General features: G+C 41.5%; 1 long non-coding RNA gene across 1 annotated transcript; it reads right to left on the bottom strand.

Annotated features, from left to right (window-relative positions):
* Window positions 1-2,996: 2,996 nt before the first annotated feature.
* Window positions 2,997-19,450, bottom strand: LOC144302227 (uncharacterized). Its single transcript, XR_013369068.1, has 3 exons — window positions 19,367-19,450; window positions 3,870-3,939; window positions 2,997-3,395 (listed from the first exon to the last, which is right to left on the bottom strand). It is a non-coding gene; the product is annotated as an uncharacterized LOC144302227 (long non-coding RNA).
* Between the last annotated feature and the right edge of the window lie 657 nt (window positions 19,451-20,107).

Below are 20,107 nucleotides of genomic sequence, written 5' to 3'. Positions count from 1 at the left end.
AAAAAAAAAAAAAAAAAATGTGGCTTTTTTTTTTTTAAGTCAAACTTGCCACAGTTGCATTCAATTTACTCTGGGAACTTACTTAAAGGGCAGGGGTTTTGAAATGTGATCAACAAAATAATCAGTTATGAGTTACATTAAAGAGCATCCTACCGGATTGACCTAAAATTTAAGAGGGAAATCAGCTTCCTGTGATCTCTGAGGAGATCATATCCTCATTCTCATGCCCCTTTCATGTCCTATTCAAATCACAACAGTTTCCTCAGATTTCTGAGGAAATAGTCTCATGAATGGGACTCTGTGTCTCAAAAACTTTGTATCGAATATTTCCCGAAGTGATGTCTGCCTTTCCAACAGGGAGAGTGCAAAGTCTTTCTCAGAAACCAGTGTCATCTCTGGCCCAGCTGCAGGCAGGTGTTGCTCAGCAGCCTTGGGCTACTCTGGCACTCACAACGTCCCCACAGCAGATGTTCTGTGCTCTCAGGAAGGCCAGTCTTCTTTTTTGAAAAGAGGTGAGATAAGGGGGACACTCGATGTATGGGAATCAAAACATCGTAAGCTAACTGGACCAAAATATCACAGCAGGTAACCAATTTTCATTGCATCCATGCAAATCCAGGAGACCAAGTATTGAAACCTGTGTTCATAAAATCTTATTTCTTTTTTTTAAGATTTATTTATTTATTCATGATAGATGAGAGAGAGAGAGAGAGAGAGAGAGAGAGGCAGAGACACAGGCAGAGGGAGAAGCAGGTTCCATGCAAGAAGCCCGACGCGGGACTCAATCCCGGGACTCCAGGATCATGCCCTGGTCCAAAGGCAGGCACCAAACCGCTGAGCCACCTAGGGATTCCCTAAAATCTTATTTCTAACATCTCTATCATCTCTTCTGATTCATTATAGCATGTACAACAGGCTTTTCTTTCAACTTTGCCCTTTCCCGTATGTAAACTGGAGAGAGAAAGAAGGAACACAGAGCAGCGATTTCTCATGAGGATGCTACTGCCCAGCTGTCTAATATACCATGTTATCCCAGGTCATATAATAAATTGTCATATGGAAACTACCTGTTCTGTCTGTTATAAGTCTGGCACCGTCCAGTACTGACCAAGGAGCCAGGGTTACTGGCAGCTTCGGTGGACAGTAACTTATAGGAAGCAGTCTCTACCCCAGGCAAGAGGGACAAAGGCCAGGAGGGATCAGCCAAATTGAAGACAGTATGCTAGGGAAAGCAGAGGTTTCAACTCAAGGAAGATGTGCTACAAATGCCAAATTTAGATCAAGGCAAGAATCACAGAACCAAGAATTCACAGACAGATTAATCAGTATCAAGTGCTAAAGATACAAGTGAATAGATACCTTAGGGTGGAAGGAGAGGATGAAAAAAAAAAAAGCTGGTGAGCTTGTTACACTTCAGTTAGGAGTGAAAAGATCTTGCCATAAATGTTGATATCTGCATTGATGAAGGCATCTTCAGCTAGCCCAGCAAAGAACAGCTGGCTGCACTGAGGTGAAAAGAGGGGAACACAAGAAGAAGGAACCATGAGAGGAAGACAATTATCAGCATGGCATGAAGGAGAAGCATAAGTCTATATAACTGATGGATGAATAAATGGCTTGAAATGAGTAGGGAGTAGCAAAGGGCATCGATAGCATTTAAGAGGGAAAATGACACAATTAGGTAAATATGCCAACAGTAAGTTACTGGATCTCAGGAGAGAAGGAAGACAGAACTGTGACTTCCCCTATTTTCCTCCTGAACATTCTGTTTAACAATTAAAATTTTTTAATGTTCTTTTTAATTCCTCTGCCCCTAAAAGAACAGATATATATCTTCTTTATCTTATCTACTCCAGGGTCCCCAGCACCTGCTTGCTGTCTGGCACGTAGGAAGCACCTAAACAATTAGTGTGTTGAAGAAATGAACATAAGGATAAATGTATATAAAGCTTAAAGAAACCTAGGATAACGACAGGTGGGATAGAAGCAGAGAGAAATCCATGCAAGTCTCATGAGATGTTAAAAACAGGCCTTGGTGACTGATTAGATTTGGGGAAGAGGGAGTGAGTAGTCGAAGGTGACAGATTCAGGAACTAAGTGTCTGAGAGAACGATGCTGCTTTGGGTGGGGGTGGAAGCTGCATTCCCAGGAGCTAGAGTGGGACCCGGTCCAGATGGAGATGCAGTTGGCTCTGGTCCTACTGGTTCAGGGGAGTGATGGTTATCATGCAGAAATGTCCAGAGGAGCTGAAAATACTGAACTGGGGCTCATAAAAGAAGCCAAAGCTAAAGAGAGAGGTTTGATTTTACCTGTGGAAAGGCGTCAGTTAGAGCTGTGGGCAAGGATGAACTTGTCCGAGAAGGCGGGCAGAGAAGAGAAAGCAAACAAAGACAGAGCCTTAGGGAGGGTGGCAAGATGAGCCAGTGTCTGAAGTTTATGAACCACGTCTTGATCTCCTGATTCAGTTATCTGATCTCTTGTTCCCCCAGCCAACCCAGAAAATACCGCACACCCTTGTCCTTCCTGCCCAGGGAGAGAAGGCCTTTAAATGCATGCGGCATTCCAGCCATTAACTACAATCGCCAGTTCTTGCACCAACCATTAACAGCTAGAAGCCGCTCTGAGATTGCCACTCGAGGCTGTGCATTGCAAACTTATTTTTCCCTCTGATGCTGTTTGGTTTCTGATGATGTTATTAAAATGAAAGGATTTCTTTTTTTAATGAGCTGGAAGGGAATCCACTTAACCAAATCGTTCGTAAAAGGAATAAAACACGTCAAGACTCTGCTTTGCACCAATCCGCCAATATAGGATCCTGCAAGAACCTTCTTCTGTAAATATTTACAAGGAGAGTAAAAAAAGAAAGTGGTTTGGGGAGCCACCAGATGGAATAATACAAGAACAAACTTGAATACAGTCAAAATGGTCTTCAGCAACTAACTGGGCACCCTCTCAGGAATCTACTATCGCCTGCGGTGGGGGACGGAGGGGGGGGGTGGTGAGGGAGGAAGACTATAGAATGAAAAGGAAAAATTGCTCTGGCAGGGTGTCTCTTGAGCCCCATGTTAGCTAATCTCTGAAAACTGGGTTTTCGTTTTTATTAAGATCTTCAAAAACTAATTATAATAAACTCTATAATACTAATACTTTTGGAATAACTCATTATCCATCACTCTTCTATAGCCAACCTCTTCTCTCTCCCAAAGTCTTTCAGAAGATGCAGTTTGGGTGCGTGGGGGCCCATAAGCAGGAATTAGTTGTCTCTCTCCTGGGTTGTCTTCCCCATGTCTCGTCCCTTTACATTTCATTTCTGAGGCTGCAGAGTCTGTTCATGCTGCTACCCATGAGCTTATCATGCTTTCCCAGCTTCCATTTCTCCATCTGCCTCGTATAGCCTAATGACAAAGAAAAGATCATTAAAAGATAAATCAATTCTATAATGTCTTTGTAACTGCCTTCCTGCCCTCCCCCACCTCTCACGGGCTCCCCAACTCAGAGAACATTTGGAAGCAAACTTGACTCATGATGCATTTTGCAAATAAACCACAAAATAACACGATTGTAAAAATGTTAGCTGCAAAAGTAATAAATAAGGAAATAAATAAGTGTGGAACCACAGAGGCTTGTCTGGCTCCTCAGTCCTCTGACCACAGCGGCCCTCCGCTGCCTGTCCTCACTAGTGGGGAGGCCAGGAACACGGGAAAACACTTCATCCTTGCCCACAGGTCTCATAGGTAGAAGTTCCACAGAGATTGGTTTGTTTCTTTATGAGGTAGACAGTCTATGTCAAGGCTACACGACAATCAATACTATTACCAGGAAAATGGAAGAGTAGGGCTTCTTGCCACCATGGTTTCAGATTCACCTACCATTTCTGAGCACATAATAGGGGACAGGCTCCATGTCTGGATGTGTTCATGTGACATCTCTTTAGTAACCCTAGGAAGTAGACAGGATTAGTCTCAATATGCAGATGAGGAAAACTGAAGCCCATCAAGAGGTAAGTAGAGATCAGGCTAGAACATTTCACGGATGCTATGAAATCTCCATAATGATTGGAGTGAATAAGGGAGCAGAGGAGAAATGCGTGTGATTTTTTTTCTCCCTCCTTTCAGCCCTGACTATTGAGATGTCCTCATTTACAAAGTTTTGGGACTAAAACACTAACGTCTAAACACGAGTTTTGCCAAGGTATTACTTGTTTTTATTTACTTTTACATGGAAATCCTGATATCCCCAAACTCTTCACCTGTGGTGGAAACCTGTGTGGCTGAAGAATTCTGGCAAGGGCATGGCCAGTCCAGCCCAAGCAAAGATAAAATGGAGGCTGAAAGCTGGGGCTGAAACTGGCTAATGGAGGGAAAATACTCAATTCGGGCCCAGAATCCAGTATTCAGCAGTATTTTATGCCCCAGGACAGGACTTAACTATTAAAGTATTTACAGCAGGCCAGGTACTTTCCTCAGAGCTCCTGCACCACCCAGCCTCAGAGGACCCTTATTCACGTGGTGGGTCTATGGATGCTGCCCCTCCTCCACGGTTGTGCATTACACGTGACCTGCCAAGCATTTCGAGATATGTTTCTTCAAGGAGACACCAAAACAAACAAGAAGCAAACCCAATATCCAAGAAAAACACAGCCTCAAATAAGTCACAATCAAACGAGGGAGCTAGATGTGTATGCCAATGATAATTAGGGGTAAGAGTAGTTATAAGAGCAGTTACAGGCTGAGAAAGGAACCACCATTCAGTTGACCAATCTCCCATCAAGTAATGTCTTTGAATTTCACAACTCCATGAATAAGGGTTATTATCCCCTTTTTCCAAATGGGAAGGCAGAGGTTCAAAGGGGAAGCGTGAACTTTCTAAAATCTCCATCTCTTTGGTAGGAAGCTAAGCCCGGTACCCAAGTCCCTAGGCCTTGCCTCAGAGCTCCTCCTCCTCACCACCGTGTTGGAAATGCTACAGAAGGGGGACCAGAAGAGCTCAGTATGCCGGTGTTGGGGGAGGGAGTGCTGCTGAAAGCCACAGTCAGGAAAGAAGGAAAAGAAACCTTAGGAATATGGGAGGCACAGAAATGATAAGGAGACTGGAAGTAGGGGGTATGACAAAAAAATGACCCACAGCACTTTTGGATTTATTAAAAGTCAAATCAAATGAGTCCTTCCCTAGGAGGTAGCATTCCAAATGCTAAAGATTCAAGGTTTTAATACAAATTTTATCGTAACTTAATTGGGATGGAACACTGGCTAAAATCAATTATGTGTTTGTCTGTTTTCTAAAACAAAGCATAAAAAAATGTAATGTAGCCTTTTTGATGAGGAGGGGCAATATAGGCTGTCACTTTCTTCCTCAAACTCTAATGCACGACATTCTAGTAGAGGACTCTACATTTAAAAGACTGCTTGATTTCCACACTCAATTCAGATTGCAGTGATTTTTTTTCATGTTTGTGGATTTGTGGTAGGGTTTCTTTTTTCTGTCTCCTCTCTTCTTTTTTAAGATTTTATTCATGAGAGACACAGAGAGAGGCAGATACACAGGCAGAGGGAGAAGTAGGCTCCCTGAAGGGAGGGAGCCTGATGTGGGACTCGATCCCAGGTCTCCAGGATCACGCCCTGGGCGGAAGGCGGGCGCCAAACCGCTGAGCCACTCAGGGATCCCCTGTCTCCTCTCTGCTTATCAAGCCATCAACCTTGCACTTCTCTCCATTTTCAGCTGTCTGCTCATGCCAGCCCCTACTCCCACTTTTAATTTGCTGGGTTTGGTCTCATATGTATTTGTAACCATATTAATTGGCGGTTTTAATATATTAAAATTAATCAAGCTCTGAGTGAATGACTGTAGCCCATCAGCAAACTATTTAAACACTGGTGCATTAAGCTTGGGCCCTTCTTGTGTCTTTATCCATGTCCTGTGTTATTTGCCAAGGTTTACTTGTATTTGTTCAACAAGTGACTTTAAGACCTAACTTAAGTAAAACCTCTTTCAGCATCCTGTGAATCTCCAGCCAAAATTACTTCTGCCACTGAACTCCCAAATTCGTACATGTGCCTTTGGGGGATGGGTGGTCACCACTTCCTACCCTGGGTTTGTTGTCAGTGGGGCTTCTCCTTTTAATAAAAGTTGAAAGAAAGGATTTGCATTTTATTTGTCTTAATATCTTCCCCCCCAACTAGGGCTTTGTCCATAATTAAGACACAAATATTGTCCTTAGGGGGATTTTATCCTAGTAGAAGGGGCAAATGTGAGGGAGAGAAAGCAGAAAAAGTTGAAAGAGGAGCAAGATGGTGGTAGATGTGGGGAAGGGGAGAAAGAGAAAAAAGACGTCAAAGACCCTCTCTTCCTTTAGCTTTGTCCATTTTCCCAAAGGATCAGCTGCACAAAGTTAGGAGCCACTTCTGGCATTTCCGGAGTCTCTCACTAGGTTTTGTGCAGTGACTGCCTGCAAATGTGGACAGCTGCCACCAGAGCTAGGACCAAGGGACCAAACACGAGCACCCAGATGAGCCCCCTAACCATACCCATTGGAAAAGAAACGAAGGCCAGGAGGCCTTGCTGTCTGGAGACTTGTGGGAGGAGGGATCAGCCCCAGCTGGCAGGAGATGCTGTGGGCTCAGCCCTTTCCGGCCTCCCAGCAGCCTGGCTCCATAGCACCTAGTGAGCGTGTCCTGGGGTGAACTCATCAGAGGCCCTCCTGCTTTCAGACAGGTATTCAAATGAGTGAATGTTTTATTTTAAAAGACTTTGTTTAAAAATATGGTCTCAGGACTTTCTCTGTTCCTCTTGCCCTCATACTCACAGATGCCAGTTTAAGAAAACTAGGCCAATTTGAAATCAACAAAATCAAAGCAATTTAACATTGGTTGGATGCCCAATATATGCCCTGTGAATATCCCTGCTTTGGAACTTTCCACAACCTGTCTTCTTTAGAGCAGTTGTTGAATGAATTGTGATGCTTCCAATGACGTGGGTTTTGATTCATCATAGCACCCACCTTCCCGGGTGTGCGTGGCATTACCACCTAGGGCATCAGCCCTCTTAAGCTCTCTTGGGTTTGATTGATAAGGCTGCCATGGTGGGTGCTGCAGAGTATCTCTGTCGTTTTGGCCTTTCTGCACCCATTTTCTCCTATTCTGGCAATAGTGCTCCACTTTTCCTTTAGAGAACCACTCCTCCCTCTCACACCATGTGGTTTATGAGGAACTGACCTTATGGCTCTCAGTTTCATTCATGGAGTAGATCCAAGCTTGGTTAACCAGCACATCTAACCTCTCTAGCTACAGTAACTGAATTATAGAGAGGCACATGCCCCCATCAGTCCACTGGGAGTTGATTGTGGACTTTTTGTCAAAATTCCTTGGTTTGGGGGGACCCACTTTTTGGCTAAGTTTTTTCAACTGATAGGACATAAACATGCAGCTGCTGAGAAATACTGACAGTTGCCTGATAAAGGAGTTAATGAAGAGAAAAGCACAGCTGATAAAAGAAGAGAAGCATTGAGGCACCTGGGTGGCTCACTCAGTTAAGCGTCTGCCTTCAGCTCAGGCCGTGATCCTGGAGTGCTGGGATAGAGCCCTAAGTTGGACTCCCTGCTCAGTGGGGAGACTGCTTCTCCCTCTCTCTCTTCCCCTGCTCTTTCTCTCTCTCTCTGGATCTGTCAAATAAATAAGCAAAATATTTTTTTAAAAAAAGGAGAGAAGCATAGTTCTGATTTTTTTTACTTGATACCTGTTGCAATTATTCAGTTATGTGCCCAGTAACTTGTGATTTCATACTCAGTGTGCTCTGTGTCAGGTTTCTGTTAGTTGTAATCAAGTGAGTCCTGGTTAATACAGGGGCAGATACAAATGTAATATAAAATTCCTACCTTCATAATGCTTTATACTTTGCAAAGTACCATCAAATGCATTATCTCATTTAAATATCAGAAAAGATTCAAAAGTGGGCCATTATCATGCTCCCAATTTAATCCATGAGAAAACGGAGGTTAGCTAAGTTAGCCAAGCTCTGGTTGCTAGTAGGTACCAGAGCCAGAACTGGCATCCTTTGTTTCTGCTCTAAGCCCAAGGGGACCCATTGTTGTTTCGAGAGGTTTACAATCAAGAACAAAAGAAAAGCTAAGCCCATGTGTAAGGCTGAACAACGCAAAGCCAGACAGTCCATGCAATGGTGAGGTATATCTAATGAGGCAGCATTTGTTTGTCTGTAAAATTGATGGTCCTCGGAGTAGCTGATTTGTGTGTCCAGAGGTGAGAGAATGCCGAGGCTTGGCAGCAGTAGCAGAATGTATGGAGGAGAAAGGACATCACTGTTGTTAAACTTCCCTGGAGGATTTTAAAGCACCTGGGATATCAGATCCAGAAAGTCTTTGAAAAATCTGCTAGTCCAATCCCATCTTTTGGAAAAAAAAGAAAAAGGAAACAGGGACTGGTAAGGGAAAGGGAGGAAGGGGATTGTTATTTATCTTTGGTCATTCATTCATTTTCTATTTGGTTCCAGGTTCCATTTATGTACATTATCACCAATGCTCACATTAACATTGCAAGTTAAGAATTATTAACCCCATTTTCCTGATTTGGAAAAGAAAACTCATTTTCTTCTTTGGTTCCTTTGTACAAGCTGTGTTCTTATCTCAGAAGGCCTTCCTTTTCTTATCTGAACGAGGAGCACCAATTTATCTTCTCAGATATCTCTGAAGACTCCTCCCACAGGGACTTTCCTGCCTGGTACCATTCACTGTCCTCTCTCCACATTCAAGCCCAGCCAGCCATGTCAAAACACCAGACTTCTCTAGAGCTAGAGGCCTGCCTTCACCATTCTTCTCCCTCTACCAGACTATCAGTTCCTGGAGGTTAGTTAGATACCATGTTTTGTGCATCTTTGTACACTGAGGGCCTCCCTTAAAAGCTGACACCAGAGCTGATGGGAGGAGAGAAGAAGAGAAAACAGAGGATGCAGGGTTAGCCTTAGGCAAGAGCCCACCAGACTGAGGCTGTGAAAGAACTGGAAAAGGCCAGCATGGAGGTGTTGGAGAACCAGAGTAACCTTGAGTCTCAGGAAATGCTGGAGGGAAGATTGTCAAAAGCACGCAATATGGCAGAGAGATAGCAGAAGGGAACTGGAGAAAAAGTCAGGCAGTAGATAGCCATGCTGGTGTTGCAACCTGCTGGTAATTCCTCAGAGGAAATTATCAGGGGTTTCAGATTTATCAAGAGAAATGCTTTTCTCTTCAGGCAATCTGGAGGATCTATGAAGTTGAGTAATGGTATAATTACACTTCTATGTCTGCTTTTGCCTGAGTGACCTAGGTTGAAAGACCTCCAGGGCTTCTGGTTTCCATTTTCAGAGCAGGGACCAGTTGTGGCAACTTAGCTCTCACAGGGGAAAACCCAGCACAATGATGGCAAAATACATTTCATACGCCAAGGAAATTGGGGTTTAAAACCAAAGTACAAGCCAGACTAATAAGCTTCACAAGGTTTTAGTCAAACTGACAGGTGAGAGATTCTTAATGGGTCAGAGTAAGACATCTAGGGGCTTACTCCCCTAAGTTGGTTGTTGCACTCAGAGAGACAAACCAGGCCCTTCTGCATCATACTGTCCATGGCTATGATCAAAAACCCAGTCCTGGGTGAAATAGCCTTGGGTCTCTTCCCAGAGTGAGAAAAGAGCAATGAGCCAAAAGACCTCATTTCAGCAGTTCTACTTATCAGATGTGTGATGGTTGGGCAAGACATTTCCCCTCCCTGAACCTCAATGTTCTTATCTGTGAAGTGGGTAATATAATAACACCTTCCTTACAGTGTTGGTGTGGGAATCCAATAAGACACTGATCTTAAAAATCATTGTAAACTCTGAAGTGCTATGCCAATACTACACATTTCCAGCGTAAATAGAAATGCTCTTGTCACCAGTGGAAATAAAAGGTGGAAATAGACCCAAATTTTGAGACCCTCACCCACATAACTCAATTTGTTTTCATTTTTTTATGACCTTTAGGATTCATTAATCTAAGCGTCCCTATCTGCTGAGATAGGGACTTTCTTTTTTATTCTTTCACTACCTATTTACTGAATACCTGTTATATGCTAAACATTATTCTGGGCACTGGAGATATGAAGGGAGGAAGAAGAGCAATAACGGTAATGAATATCCAGTATTCCTTGAGCACTTTCTACATTCCAGGTTTTAAATCAAGCCCTTGACATGTACTGACTCATTTAATCTTTTTAATGTCCCTAAGATAATATTTATTATCTTCATGTCACAGATGAGAAAACTTAAGACTTGCAAAGGTTCAGTAATTTGCCCAAAGTCACACAGTGAGTAAGTGGCAAAGCCAGGGCCAGAAGAAGGACTGGCCTAAGTGCTTGTCCCTAAATCCTGTACGTCAGGCTCTTGACGCTCCCAGAGCTCACAGGCTAACTGAGGATGCAAGACAGGTCAAGAAGCAAAGATAATGTCTGCCTCCATGGGGGAGTGCCTGGGAAGAACAACCCCTCTCAGAAAACAGAAATCTGTAAATTTGCTGATGAGCGCCTGGAGGCAGGGTTGGACTCATAGGCAGTACCTAACTTTGACCAAGTGCTTTGAATACTGAATATTTTCCTCTGAAATATTTATAGCCTTTTAGATCTAATCATAATACTACCCCCCATGTTTCTGAAGGGTTTTATGACCTGTTTACAAGGTATTTCACACTCATCATCTCATTTGATCCTCCCAACAGTGATGAGAGGTGGGTGGGCCTGGGACAATTTTACACACAAGGAGACTGAGGCCCTGAGAAAGGTACTGGTCCCGAGTCATCCACTTAGCAGTAGCAGACCAGGGACTTCAAACCACATCATCAGACTGGGGTCCAGGCTTCACTAATACCTGGCCTTGAGAAAACATCATATAGCATCTTGGCCCGGAAGCTTTGACAAACTGAATTACCTCTCTGGTCAAACGTGCAGATGTGGAAGTTCTGCTTTCCACTTTATTTATTTATTTATTTATTTATTTATTTATTTATTTATTTTTAAAAATAAAGCTCTTTTGTATTTGTAGACTGTCCTTTGTCACTTAATTCTAAACACTTCTCGGCTCAGAGTTTAGAGAATTTCATACTTTCAGGATAAATTAGCTATTGGCTTCAATCCCCTCTGACCTTGTCTAATGTCATGATCTAATGTGATCATTTTAAAACACTGCCAGTCACAGTACACAGTACATATCACTTCAGGAGGCCTGGCACATGCAGAGCATATGGGTATCAGAAATGCAGTATACTTATTTCCTGAGGCAAAGAGAGACCTCCAAGCCGATTCTTCCATGGGCCCCTGAGCTTAAGATATGAAATTGATTTCCAAGCATTAAGAAAAAGAGTCTTCAGAGATTTTTGAACACATTTTTCACTTGCTGAGTACAACCAATATCTTTTTAAATATCAGAATATGGTTTTTTTTATTTTTACTTTCTCTCTGTCTCTCCCACTTTTCCTTCTTCACCAAAAGGCACCCAACCATATAGCCTGAGGAAACATGCAAACAGTTACTTTTCTAGTCATTGACACTTGGTCAAGGACAAAAATTATTACAACTTACTCTTGTGTTCTCAGTGATTATGAGGGATAAGTAGGTTAATGTCTATGTAGAAGTTTGAAAATAATTCATTTAGATTTAAGGCCTCTTCCCTTCTGAATTTCATCCAGAGTTGTTCATACAATCAACCATCCTTGATTTTGGGTGTGTTGCAGAGCTTCTGGGAATAAGCAAACTGAACTATGGATTCCTGTTTTGGGAAGGCCTGCATTAAAATATGTCGTGATCTTACTTATCAAACCCAAACTGTGGATATGTAATCTGAAACGTATGAATATCTGTACAGTGACAACAGAGTAGAATCCCATGCAACCTGTAAGATCCTGGGCATATGATGATCATCACCAGGACTAAAGGCTGTGGAAGAGACAAGCCAACCAGGCTGCAATTTGAATGCATATCCCGAAGACTCAAGGATATCAAGGCAAGACTTGGACATGATGACAGTATAATTGAGAGCTATGGTCACCCCAACACAATCCTCCAGTCATCCTTTGAAAATCACAGCTCCAATCATGATACTTCACAGTTTAAAATTCATCCCTTTCCATCTAGCGCCTGAGTGGCCCATGTTCCTCCCTGGCCCTATATCTTTGCTCGTACCTGTCTAGAATGCCTCTCTTGTACTGTTTCTCCCTCGAGAATTCCTACATCCTGATTTCTGGCAAGCTCAAATGTCACCTCCTCTGGGAAATCTCCCCTGACTACCAGTAGAGTTAGTTGTTTAGTCCTCTGTGCCCCCTTAGCACTTTGTACACATCTCTAGGGTAGCATTAAACACAGTGCATCACAATTATTTATGTCTTTTTTCTTTGCTACATCAGACTCAAATGAGACCTCATATAGTTTTGGTGTCTTACACAATGACTGGCACATAGTTGGCATTTGCATGTTGGATAGAAGAAAGGAAAGGAAAAAAAAGAATAGAGAGAGAGAGGGAAGAAAGAAGAAAGGAAAAGAAAGGGAAGGTGGGAGGGAGACAAAGAAAGGACACAGGAAGAAATAAAAGAAGGGAGCAATGGGGTTCTCTTGCCCCAACTGATAATCCTACTGTGAAACAGGAATATTCTCTCCTCCCTCTCCACAGACATGGTGAATCCATATTTATTTCATGGTCTCTCAATTAAGTGGCTCATTTGGATCTAATAAGACATTTATTGACTCTTGGTTTTTCCATTGATTCTGAAAAGGCCCCTAGAAAGATTTAATAAGTATAGAAAAGATAAATAAGTGTGCAGGTAATAAACTCTAGATTACATAAGCAAACATTACTTAATTATATTCCTATTAATATACTGACTCTGTAATGAATTTTTGAGGCATTTAATTATCAATTTGACAAGATAATCTAGGGGTAGTTAATGATTACACCAGTAAATTGTTTTTAAAAATCACTGACAATTATTAAGTCTCATAACAGACATCAAATTAACTTGCTAGAGCTGTCTGGTTAAATAGACAGCAGTTAATTATGAGGTACTTTCACATTGCCTCAAATCTTAATATGTAAGCCGTTTTAATTGTGTAACGTCAAAAGTGTTGTGTAAGGGAACAGTTTACCCATGGGGAATACTCATATTCTGTGCAGTGTGACCACGGGACAAGTAGGAGCATGATCTGTGATGCTTAACCTGGTTTGTCCCACTTTTCATTTTAGAACAGAAAAATAGAACTCTCTAAAAGAGACACATGATTGTCATCCAGAGTCAGGCCTGTGAGGCCATTCCAATTCTTTCTCAGAGGTAGCTACAGAAAAGTGGTCACATTACAAAGATCTAGGATAATGATGGCAATATTTGTCACCGTATGAGTACCAACTGTGGGCTAGACAGTACACCAGTGGCTTTATAAAGACTATCTATTTTAATGGTCAAAATATAGCGAGTCCAGTAATATGCAGGTTTCCCTTGGAATTCTTAGAGAGAGAAGCAGAACAAGGAATCATACACACCAAGCCACTGGGATGACTCACCTCAGCTTAAAATGGCTGCCAAAGGCTGCTGGCCACATGTCTGGAACCAGATAGAAGGCAATGGCCCCAGTGTTGAAGATATACACCTAGCTGAAGACCACTTACTTTTCAGGGGTCTAAAGTATCTCTTTTTCAACTCTTCCCCACCCCAGACTCTGTGATTCCAAAAGACCTTTATCTACCCTACTGGCTGGGCCACTTTTTATTCAATGAACAGTAGACAGGAGATACTTTTTTAAAAAATCTCATTTATTTATTCATAAGACACAGAGAGAGGCAGAAACATAAGCAGGCTCCATGCAGGAAACCCAATGCAGGACTCGATCTCCGGACCCGGGATCATGCCCTGAGCCAAAGGCAGATGCTCAACCGCTGAGCCACCCAGGTGTTCTAACAGGAGATACTTTTATTTTGACCTCACAGTTGCAGATTTGACAGTCTTTCCTGAGACTGCCTTATTCACTCCGAATTTTATCATCATTTTTTTATATTTGACTTACCCTTTGCCATCAAAACCCAGGTTTCTTTGGTCCTTCTCCCCTGGTTAGCTCTTAGTGCAGTGATTACCAGCACAAACTAAACATTCAGAAGACCATTTACTTTTTTTTTTTTTTAAGAGAGAGAGAGAGAGAACATGGGCGCTAGGACGGCAGGTTAGGGAGGGGCAGAGGGAGAGAGAGAGGGAAAGAGAAAGAATCTTAAGCAGGCTCCATGCCCAGCATGAAGCTCAATGTGGGGCTTGATCTCACCACTCTGAGATCATGATCTGACCTGAAATCAAGAGTCAGATACTCAACCGACTGAACTACCTAGGTGTCCTGTCCCCAGAAGAGTATTCCTTGAGTTGAATTGAATTAAGCTGAACAGGATGGGATTGGATGGGAAGGGTTTGCATTGGATTGTATTGCTTTGGACTGGACTATATTGAATGAAACCAGATGAAAAAGGAGAACCAATCCCAGAACCCAAGTTTCTTCATTTTTAGGTCAAGGCACTTTCGGTGATAACCAAGCAGCATCAGAGCTGTGCGTGGACTCTGTGACCAAAATACCAAGTCCTAGGTTCAAACCACCACACCACCACTTACTGCCTCTGTGATATGGGGTGAGTTCCTTAAACCCCTTGGGCCCCCCTGAGTAAAGCCAAGATACTAGCAGAACCTACTTTATAGGACTGCTGCAGAGAGTCCATTCAATTAATTCTTGTAAAATCCTTGGAATAATGTCTGGCACACAGAACACATGTAAGTGTTCTTAAGTTTTGAAAATAAAAATAATTTTAGAAAACAAAATCACCACTTTGCACTTTATTCCACTTTATATTTTACAAAGCTTTTTCATATACAGCAACTTATATCACATATTCACAGGAAGGATTGTTTCTGTTAATCCCCCTCTTGCCTAAAAGCAAGTACAGATCAAGAAGTCAAGGGAGACATAGGTGGTTATAGACTTGAACTCAGCTCTGTCTTATTAAAGGCATAGTCTCATTTTGGCAGGGACTGTCATCTTCTAATATCCCTGACAGTTTTCATCCATAGTCCTGACTACAGTGTATGCTGCTGGTTGCCTGATAGGCAAGAGTTACATAAAGGCATAGTATCCCTCATATTATCAGAAAAGCCTTTTTCTTGCCCAGTACTCAGCACAGCAAGGGATTCCAGCCTGGATTAAGATGAAAGTTCTATGATGTGGTATGATAGAAATAGCCCTAGTGAGGAAGTCGGGAAGCCTGAATTTGAGCCCTGGCTCCACCACTAACTCTGGTGATATTAATAACAAACGTTTATTGAGAGCTTTCTTGTGTCACGCCCTGGATTTTTATCATTTAAACCTCATGACAACCCATGGACATACATATGTTTATCATTGCGTTTTGCAGAGGACAAAACTGAGGTATGGTGCATAAGTGACTTGTTCAGGGCAAACTGCTGGTAAATGCGATGATAAGTCTGATTTGTAGATTGAGGGGATGGGACCGCTATGACCTCAAAGGCACATTCCAACCTAGTCCATGTATAATTGAGTGCGCTCTTGCCTAATCCTCTCTCCTCTGGGGGGTAATTCTGTGGTTCTGGGCAACTGTATGTCAAACCTCAGACATCACAAGGCCTCTTGAGATACCAAGGTTGAAAAACTGGTGAATCGTTGCATAATGTGGGATTTTCTAATCACTGAAAGAACTGTAAGTGAAAAATTGGCAAAAGATAAAAACCCCAACTCTCCCCCAGCTTACTGATTTCATATATACATTTATTACGTTTATAATCATGGGGTTAGTTTCATTTTGCACTTTTTCTCTCTTCACTTAATTTACTATCATAAACATTTTGCCAATAATTATTGCTAAAATTTTTCATAATTGTCCTTCTCATGAATACATAAACAACCAGCAAGAAATACCAGGTTAACTCATGACCCTGTTGCTGAACTTTAAGTAGTTTTGGGTGGATTTACTGTTACATAATGCTGCAATAAATATCTTTGCACCATTCACTTTTTTTTTTTTTTTTTTTTTTTTTTTGATCAGTCACACTGTTTCTAGAGCATGCATTCCCCAGAAGGCAAAGCTAAGGCAAAGGGCAGGTCCATGTTTGTGGCTCATACTCTCTGAAAAGGGAGAGTGTAATATTGATGGTTGACCACAAATGGCCCTGCACTGTTGAAATCTTAAGACATTGAACAGTGCATCTGGTTCCAGATTTTGAGTGAATGTGACTAGTTTGCTAAGGTGAACAAACATTAATTTAATAGAGGTTTCGAATGCTGAATTTTTGGCGCCTGATTCCAAGGCAAAGCTTACTAACTGTCAAGGGGAAAGAGGTCTGTGAGAAGTGCCTACAAGAAACTGACTTATAGGAATAAAAAGAGATCTTAAGGGAATTTCTAAAAGATCAAAACCTCAATGGAGTAACACTTGGGAGACACAGTAAACCAGTTCTCTTGGATCTCATTTTGATATTTTAATCTTAATACTAAAGAAACACAGTCACCAGTGTCAACTAATCAGAAAAGTGGGCTAAACCTGGGATTCATATGAATGCATATATTTTAACTTAAGACACTCATTTGCCACTCTACAGGCAAAGTTTCATCTTCAAGCATGCAAGTCCCAATTCCTATTTCCTCCATTATTTCCCATTACGGGTGTTTCATTTTGCTGCTTTAATAAAGGAAGATTTTAAAACTTGCAGAACTCTTCCAGATTTTAAATTTCTGTCCTTCTTTTAGAGTTGCCTCACCCACAAACAAATTTTAGAGTATGTTTCAATAACTCATTCCGGTTGAGCCTTTCCAAAGCAATTAATTTCGTTTTCATTGAAATAAATCTCTTTAGGTTCACACTCATACTTGATCCGCTTGCATAATATTTAAATTATATAATTATATTAAATACTACAACTGGCATAAACAGGTTGGGGGGGGAGGGGAATCAACCAGCCTTTGATAAGCATGTAGCTCAATTGGCAGGGGATTATGGACATAAGGACACTGGAGAGCAGCCTGGTATCCACAAATATTTAGTGTGCTAGGGGCATCAGTCAGAACCTTTACATAAGGAATGAAGGGCTTCTGTCAGTTAGGGGGGAGTTACATGTACTTAATAACCAGATGTTCCTCAACCTGGAAGAGGAGAGAATGTGAACTGAATTTTTCAGAAGCCATGAGTTATATAAACTGCTGTCTTGATGTCATCAAGGGGCTGAAGAGTCACCAGTCTAGCTCTGTGGCATTAGAGCTAAGGATCAGAGATGGGGGTCTTTCACTTTCTTGGAAACCTCATTCAACCATTTTAACTCAGTGATTTTTACACCTTTTGAGGTCGTCCTAGACCCTTCTGATGAAATCTAAAGAGGTTTCACTTCAAGAAAATGCACAGATGCATTGGCAACCCCACGCAACTTCAGAAAGTTCATGATCTTCTCTTGAAGCTGGATCCTGTAGGAGTCTGTCCATCCTAGATTAGGGATCCTCATCTTAAAAAGGAGGAGTATTTTATTAATGGTAATAGTTTCATCACTTTGCTAAGAATTCTCAGCCAAGATACAATGTATGCTTGAAACTTTAAATAGCTGAGCTGGGTAAGCCCTTATAGATCACATGGTTACTCCATTTTAATAAACTGAGGCTCAGAGATGACAGCAGTTGGTCTCAAGTCATCTGTGTCCATGACACAGTGCTCAAACAGATTATTTTTATGATCTATTGGCTTAAGAAAAATAATTTCTTTTAAGTGGCCAGTGAACAGGACCATGAGGATACTTGGAGGCTAAATATCTAGCCAGATTTCAGCTTCCAGATTCACTGAAGGTCAAAGACTGGGAGATGTAGGAATTGGAATTTGAACCTACAATGTTAGCAAAAGCTGGTTCTAATTCAAGTTTTACTACAAAGTCACTGATGTTAAGAAATCATTTCTATTCATTTGGTCTAAGATTTCTTGTTTGTGAAATTAGATCATTCAACTAGGAAATTTTAAGGTTCACTTCCAATTTTAAAAACAAAGTCTGGTAGTCCTCATTTTCTTGGCTTTTTTCCTCTTGGACCCAACCCAGAGATGGTGACCACTAGGGGTCAGACTTGCAAGAAGGAACCAAAATCTTGGGTTTCCCCCCACCCCCACACCCCCTCAACTGTGAGGAAACAAGAAATCTAGCCTAGCAAGTAGTGCCACATTTAAAGTCTTTCAACATGCAAGACTGTGTTGCATTCTTAAATATTTCTAAGAAACAGAAGTTTCACAACCCTCTCTTCCAAGAAAGTCTTCCTTATATTTAACCTTGAGCCCTCAAATGTAATTCCAATCTATCTCCTATTGATTGCGGTGCCTCAGTGGAGACTGGTCAACATTGACTATTGACTATTATCCTCTGGGGAAGATATGTATTCTTCTGAACAAGTGTCAGTTCATGTCTCAGTTTCCATATCTGTAAAATGGGGTCTAGGATTAGATTCACCTTTCCAATAAATAGCACATAAGTACATGCACCCTTGACAGGAAACAGAAATGGACCAGCCCCCAAGGAGCTTCGATGATCTTTAAGATCTGCTAAGTGAGATCACCCATAATTTGCTTAAGTAGAACCTGATTTTGCACTTTTCAAAATAAAGGAGTCACAATAACGTCCTTTGAAACCTTATGGGTTTATGGCTATAGGATTCTAGGACTACTGGCCGGGCTATTCTGTTAGTGTTCTTTTAGAATGCCTTTCTTTAGAACTTTTCCCCTCTCAAACCCATATTTTGTGCCTGGGGTGCATCTTTTTGCTGAGTAACCTTCTCATGAAGAGTTGTCATCTCCACTTACTGTCCAGGCTCTGTCTATTCAGAAGCATGGAGAAAGCTCTGGCTGGAGGAGCTCTGGAGGCTCCTTGGCTCCAGCACCCCGGGACCCTCAGACCTCTTCCCATACCACAAGGAGCTTAGTTAAATTGTTGTTCTTAAAATACTTTTCTGTGTTCTCTATATTTTAAACTCTCTATATATGTATAGAAATTCAATTGCTATAAAAGTATATACGTTCAAGAGCAAAATTCCCTATTTCCTCCTTTTGCCCCAGTTGCTTATCTCGGAGGTAAAGGCTATACACATTTCGGTGATTATCTTTCCAGATTTTTTTCTTTTTGTATACACACATAAGCTCTTTGTTTTTACCAACTCAGCAATCTCAAGGAGGTATGTAAAACCACTCACTAAAGATAGCAGTCTAGTGGAAATGAACAAACTGCCAATACATACGGTAACAAGAATGAGTATCAAAAATAGTATGTTGAGTGAAAAAAAGACTTATACAGACAAGTACATACCATGTTATTCCATTTATATGAGGTTCCAGAACCGGCCAAATCGAATCCATGATGGAAAAAAGAACCAGAATATCCTGGTTGCCTGGGAGGAGACGAGACAGAAATTCACAGGGTGATGTTAATGTGTTATATATCCTCATAGGGGCTTGGGATTCACAGAGGTATGCACTTGTCAAATCTTGGTGAATGCATAGTTAAGACTGCATTTCATTGTATATAAATATATATGAAAAGAAAAACAGCAAACAGGGCAGCTGGGTGGCTCAGCGGTTTAGCGCCGCCTTCCACTTGGGGCCTAATCCTGGAGATCCGGGATCGAGTCCGCGTTGGGCTCCCTGCATGGAGCCTGCTTCTCCCTCTGCCTGTGTCTCTACCTCTCTGTCTCTCTGTTTCTCATGAATAAATAAATAAAATCTTAAAAAAAAAAAAAGAAAGAAAAACAGCAAACAAATATTGAACTCCAGCTAATGATATTCATGCTGAAGAATTTAAGGGGAATGTATTGAGGTCTGCACAGTACTCTGAAATACATTAAAATGTGGATTAGTGGATGGATGAAGGAATGGATAAATGGATAGACAAATGACAAAACAAGTTCAGTAAAATGTTAATGGTAGGATCTGCGTAGTGGTATATAAATGTTATGAAATCATTTTATCTTTGATATAGATTTAAAATTTGTTCACAGTAAATTGGAATAAACATGCTTTGAAAAAGCTTTAAACACATATAGATACAATA

Source organism: Canis aureus, chromosome 31, assembly GCF_053574225.1.
Source record: "Canis aureus isolate CA01 chromosome 31, VMU_Caureus_v.1.0, whole genome shotgun sequence".
Classification (NCBI taxonomy): Eukaryota; Metazoa; Chordata; class Mammalia; order Carnivora; family Canidae; genus Canis; species Canis aureus.
The sequence above is the reverse complement of the archived record's forward strand: the minus strand, read 5'-3'. Positions and strand labels throughout refer to the sequence as shown.